The 6,195-nt window shown below is 43.3% G+C and overlaps 1 pseudogene; it reads right to left on the bottom strand.

The window, feature by feature from the left end:
* Positions 1–1,558: 1,558 nt before the first annotated feature.
* On the bottom strand, positions 1,559–6,195 carry LOC143674093 (golgin subfamily A member 2 pseudogene; annotated as a pseudogene).

The following is a 6,195-nucleotide window of genomic DNA, read 5'->3' on the forward strand; positions in this document are numbered from 1 at the left end:
ATAAACTTTTTTCAAAATAATTACATTTTGTAGGATGTCTAAAGACAGTATTGAAGATCTTTTTGGTAACTTAAGGTATGTGGGTATGTAAAGTATTCAGGATGTGCTTTGTTAAAGAAAGGGGTGTAGCTTTGTACTTGAGAATGTGGAGGGCAAACCCTGGGTGACCATGGAAAGTTGTAGAAGTTTGTTGAAGTGAATTTTGTTTGTTGTAGTCAATGCTGACTAAAAGTTGATGAGCTTGTCTAAGTGAGTGTGGTTTCGTAAATGCCTGGTTTCAGTGTGATAGACAAGACCTAAACAAAATGGAAAGTTGTAGAAGGTTGAATGTAAATTCTGTTTGTTGTAGTCAATACTAAGCAAAAAACTGCTAGGCTTGTTTACAATATTTTGTAAGAGTTTTTGTGTCAAACTGCGTGTGCTGGTTTGAATCTGTGGTGGACGCCAGAAAAGCCATGTCCTTTAATCCTCATTCAATATTGCTGGGTGGGAGCATTTTGACTGTTCCCATGGAGATGTGACCCACCCAATTGTAGGTGGTAACTTTTGATCAGATGATTTCCATGGAGGTGTGTCTCCACCCATTGGAGGTGGAGTTGCTTACTGGAATCCTTTAAAAGAGGAAATATTTTTGAAAGAGTCCCTTTTTGTAGACCCACAAGAAAGCCAGCAGATGCTGCCATGATTGCCCTGTGCCCTTCCAGCTGAGAGAGAAACATTGAACGTCATTGGCCTTCTTGAACCAAAGTGTCTCTCTGCTTGCCTTAAATTGGACATTTCTATAGACTTGTTTTAATTGGGACATTTTCTCAGTCTTAGAACTGTAAACTTGTAACATATTAAATTCCCCCCTTTTAAAAGCCATTCTGTTTCTGGTATATTGCATTCTGGCAGCTAGCAAACTAGAACACTGTGTATTCATAAAAAACTGGAGTTTAGTTTTCTCTGTTAAAATAATGCAGATTATTGGTCTGATCTTAGTGAAAGATTATAAAAAGCTTTTCTTAATCATCTGAGTACTCTGACTAGAAGACAAAGGCTCTATGCCATCTCAGAATAAAATTCCTTGTTGAGGTTTAGGTTGACTTTATCATCCATTAATTTAGAAGACATTTTGTTGTCCCTTTGGTTAAATAACCAACCATTGTTTCACAGTAACTCATTCTCCTATTTAACATAGTGTTCAAACCTGACAACTTTTGACATTTTTTGTCCTCCCCAAATCAAACCCTAAAGGCTGTCATTTATTTAAAATTGTTGCAAAGGATTTGTTCCTTTTATTATTTTTAAAAAATTGAACACCAGTGTTTATGGCAGTATTATTCACAACAGCCAAAAGGTGGAAGTACAACTGTCCATCAACAAATGAATGGATAAACAAAATCAGTACATATACACAACAGGATGTTGTTTGGCCATAAGAAAAGATGAAGCTATGAGACATGCTGCAACACAAAAGAACCTTAAAAATACCATGTTCAGTGAGACAAGAAAGACACATAAGAACAAAAATTTTATGATACTTATAAGCATTTACTAGAAATGGTAAATTCACAGAGATAGCAGATTACAGATTATGGAGGGAGGGTGTGATGGAGGGATAGGGAAGGGAGTATATTTGCAAAAATTTTTCAAAAATTAAATTAGTAAATCCATTACATGTTCACATAACATTTCTTTGATGGCTGAATCCATTTATTCAGAATTAAAAGTATAATAAAAATAGCTGTTGTTATCACTAGGGTACAACACCTTATCACCCCTCTTTCCTCTGCGCTTTACTATAGATTTGTTATCGCTAGGGTGCAGATCCTATTCCCACCTCCTTCCTCTGTGCTTTTCTATATACCAACAAATAAGTTTTCCCATCCCCCTAATACAGAGCGCCACACTCCATTAGCCAGCCCCAGCCTCCACTGTTATACAGTGGGCTGTCCTGCCTCCAAGATATACAAAATGTCACACAGTTACAGTGTTTACAGTTGGAGGGGACATCAATCTCACCACCAGCCCATGCCCTTTCAGAAATCAATGTGTAAATAGTGCCCAATAGGGAAGCTGAAGAAAATGGCACCAGTGTCCCCACCAGTGCCTCTGAAGAGGGGATATATGAGCCCCTCAGAAAAAAGAATGAATCCACCCCTCTAAATAGGGGATGTATGAGTCCCTACAAATAGGGAACTACTTGGTAGAGGGGGTGAAGGCCACCCATGAGCCTTGGCTTCTTCAAAGAGGCAGTTCTTCAAAATAAGCTACATCTATTGAGCCTGTGGCTTTGTTTCTGTTTTTTTTTTTTAATTTTTGTTTTATTTTATTTATTTTTTTGCTTTTGTGCTTTTGTGCTTTTTAATTTTTTGGTCATTTTTAATTTTTTTTTACCTGTATTGAAAATGCTTTATTCCCTTTATAACAGTATAATTTGGGCTTCTCAATAGACATAGTATTATTCTTATTTGAGGAATTAAAATGTATAATAATATTCTATATTTTTCTGCTTGGTATCCTTAAAGACTACACATGAGCATCTGGATAGTTGCATTTTTGCATTTTGTTCCAAGGTCATAGATTGGTAGTTCTGGGCATAAGAGTTAATGAGCTCAAGTCTTTCTATTCATTCTAGAAAGACAAAATTGTGCTCATTCTGCTGTGGAAGGAAGCTCATCCCCATTTCTTCAATAATACTTCTACCTGGAAGTTGAAAGGCCTTACTTCACCAAGCAGGTTTCTACAGGAAAATGTCCTGCCTTTTAAATATATACATTACTTAAGCTGTTTTTTTTAATAAACTTAAAAAAATTTTTTTTTTGGTCTTTTTTAAAAAAAATTTAATTGGAACTAAATACGCATAGCCCAGAAATTAAAACATAGTCCTATCTTAGCGAAGGTAGTAAGGGGTCTATGAGGTTCAACAGAGCCTTTCAGGGGCCCACCTTGCTATTCTAGTGATAAAGTGTGATAGAAAAAGGGGGGCAGTGAAGAAGGTGGGGAAGGAGTGGTAGGGAAAGAGTGGGGGCCCAGCCCCCGGCCACACTTCCCTGGGTTTTGCCATCCAGAGACAGACTTAGATGACCAGAACCTTCACTTCTTCATTCTCCTCAGCCTGGTAGAAGAAGGGGATGCAGGGATAATTGCCCAGGCTGTGGTCACCCTGAGGATATTGAGTCTCACTTGGCTGTTGCATTATCTGCTGGGCGACGGGAGTCTCTGGAATGGTTTGGCCTTGGAGGGCCTCTCCCTTTACAGATCCCACATCATTGGCCAGGTTCACCTGGTGAAGGTCCTGGCCTTGTCAGCTCCGAGCTCTTGGGGGCTGGGGGCACTATGGTGGCCTGAGCAGCAGGGCTCTGGGGAGCTGCCAGAAACTTGCCAATACTAAAAAAAAACAAGTATTTTTTTTGAGCTCCTGCATCTTGAGCAGTTTCACCTTCCCATCTTCCTTGTCATTTGCTAAGAGGTGAATGGACTCCTCTCAGGCACGGTAATGCTCCTTCATGACTGCCCTCTAATTTTGGGAGAGGCAGTGCACTCACCAATCGTATCTATCTCTCCAGGTTGCTGGACACAGTGATGCTCCAGCTCTTCCATCCGATCCTTCAAATCTAGTTTCTCTTGCATAATTTCTGCAAAGCACTGCTGCAGCTTCTTAATAGCTCCTTGCAGACCCTGATTAATGTCCCCTGGTACACTTTCCCCACTGGTCCCATTGAGAGGGGGCAGCCCTGGCTCCCACTGAGATGAGGTCACCTGGCATGCGAGGTGCTGACAACATAGCTTTTGCTTCTTCAACTGCCTCCGCAGCCATGCCCACTTTCTTCAGCACTAGCTATGACCGATTTCAAAAATGCCACCATGGCCTCTTGACTCTCTAGGTTTTCAGGAATTCTCAGCTCTGGATGCTGATCCTCTTCATCCACTCGCTCACTCTCTACCGCATTTCCTTTCCCAGGCAGGGTCATGAGGCCCAACTGAGCCTGCAATGGTAGGTCCTGTTGGTTGGCAGCTTCCAGGTACTCCCGAGTCTCCTACAATTCCTGGCATGTCTTCTCAGCCATAGCCTTGCTCTACACATCCTCGTGCTGCAGCTTTTCCACTAGCTGGGTCTGCAGCACTAAGTGCTTTTGCAGCAGCTCCTTCTTGGTGGCTAGCTGCTGATAGGCAGCCACGAGCTGGTGACAGGCAGCTATGTAGTGCCGCAGGTGACTCAGGTACCAGTCACGCTGCTCTTGCAAACCCTGAGCCTCTTTGCTTTTTAATTCCATCATCTCTTTGAGCTCTGCCAGGTTTTCCTGCAGCTCTCCTAGCTTCTTGGCCAGCTCTTTCTTAACATACTATTCTGAATGCAGGGCACTGGTTACCTCCATATTTTCATTGCTCAGTCTGATAAAGCCATTCTGTAGTTTATCCAGCTGCTCCTTGAGTTCACAGTTTTGGGAAAGAGCACAGTTGATGGTGACGCCATCACTCTGCATGGTCTCCAGAATCTGTTTCTGTTCTGCTGCCTGCTCTTCCCAGAGCTCAGCTTCCTGCTCCAGCTGCAGCAGCCTCACCTTCTGCTCCTGATTCAGATGACTTAGGCCCTCATTGTTCTTCATCTGGGCCTACAGCTGCCCTGCTAGGTGCTCCAGCTTTTTCTGCAGCTTGCTAGTCTCTGCTTGAAGCCACTGTTCCATCTCAGAGGGCCCAGCTGGGGGCTGGGGGGTGGGGCTGCAGCTGTCTCGTTCTTCAGTTTCATCAAATTGTCCTCTAATTTCTGCAGTCTTTCCTCTCTCAGTGTTCTCATCTGTTCTGAAAACTGCTGCACCTACTCCTGCCAAGTGGCACTCTTTCCTCAGAGACTCTGCAAACCTGTCTCTCTCTAGTTGTGTATTCTTCAGAGTTTCTGTCAGCTGTCCCACACGTAGCTCCAGCTGCGCCTACTATTCCAGGGTCTGCTGTAACTGCTGGTTACTGTTAAGGTCTCCAGGCTGCAGCAGTGGTGGTTTTACAAGTTGTGTCATCTCCAGCTTCCTGTGCAGCTCCTCCATCCCTTGCTGCATGGCTGACTTCTCCATGAGCAAAATCCAAAGTTTCTCTTCTAGTTCTGAGTTATGTTGCTTCAGGGCCTCATTGCTTTTGCTTTGTTTATATAACTCACTTTCAGGTTATCATGTTCTTCGGTTAGCTCTTGATTGGTCTTGTCTGCTGCTTCTGCTGAGTGGAGACAGCAGACAGTATCTGCTCCAGCTCACTTACACATCACCTTGAAGACTGCAGGTGATTTACAAGATCCTCTACCTCTCCTGCTTTCTGCTTGACAGCCTGTTGAGTATGCATAATGGCTGTTTGTAACTCAGACTTCTCAGACACTAGAATCTCAAATGTCTGAATGTGTATCTGCAGCTGTTGTGTTATAGCTCCTTGCTCCTTTCTAAACTTTTGTTCGAACTCTTGTTTGACTTCATCCAATTGATTCAAAGCATCTTGTTTTTCTTGTTTCAACTCTTGTATATTGTTAGTGAGTTGATTGTAAGACTGCTGGAATCCAGGGCTAGTGATAGCTCTTGGTATCATCTCTCGAGGTTCTCCATGTCGTTCGAGGATGTCTGGTCCTTCCCATTGATGTAGGATGAAGACTCAGAGATGAGCCCATTAAGGGGTCATGGAGTCTGTTGCAGACTCTCAGTAGATAGCACAGTCTCACTTTCATCCAAGGTAAGAGGATTGTTTTCGGCATCATAGTTCTTAGGTGATGCCATGCCACTGGCATATGGGAAACTAGCACAGGCAAGATGGCCACTGCCAGGAGGAATGGTGTCATCAGCTGGTGAAGCAGGAGAGGCGCGGTCTTTGGGCACATCCTCAAGAGAGTGGCCACCAGAAGTTGGTGTTTCAGGGCCACTTTTAATCTTTTTCTTCTTCTTCACTCTTGGTGGAATGGGAAGATTGTTTTTCAGCTAAAATTCGTGTCGCATTTTTCTGGCCAAAGCCAATTTTTGCCATTGGATTTATTCCAACATCTCAGACAGGGCAAGGGGTTGGGGGAGCCACATCATCTAATCCAGCAACCACTAGAAATTTCTGCTGCCAGAGACCAAACCGCTGTGTGACTGAGCCAGGGAAGGGAGGGACCAGGGAGGTGCTAGGCAGCATGGAATGTGGGCGTGACCTGGACCTCTCAGTCTATTGGGCAATGAGAAAAATGAAAGGGGCGTGGCC

Source organism: Tamandua tetradactyla, chromosome 2, assembly GCF_023851605.1.
Source record: "Tamandua tetradactyla isolate mTamTet1 chromosome 2, mTamTet1.pri, whole genome shotgun sequence".
NCBI lineage: Eukaryota > Metazoa > Chordata > Mammalia > Pilosa > Myrmecophagidae > Tamandua > Tamandua tetradactyla.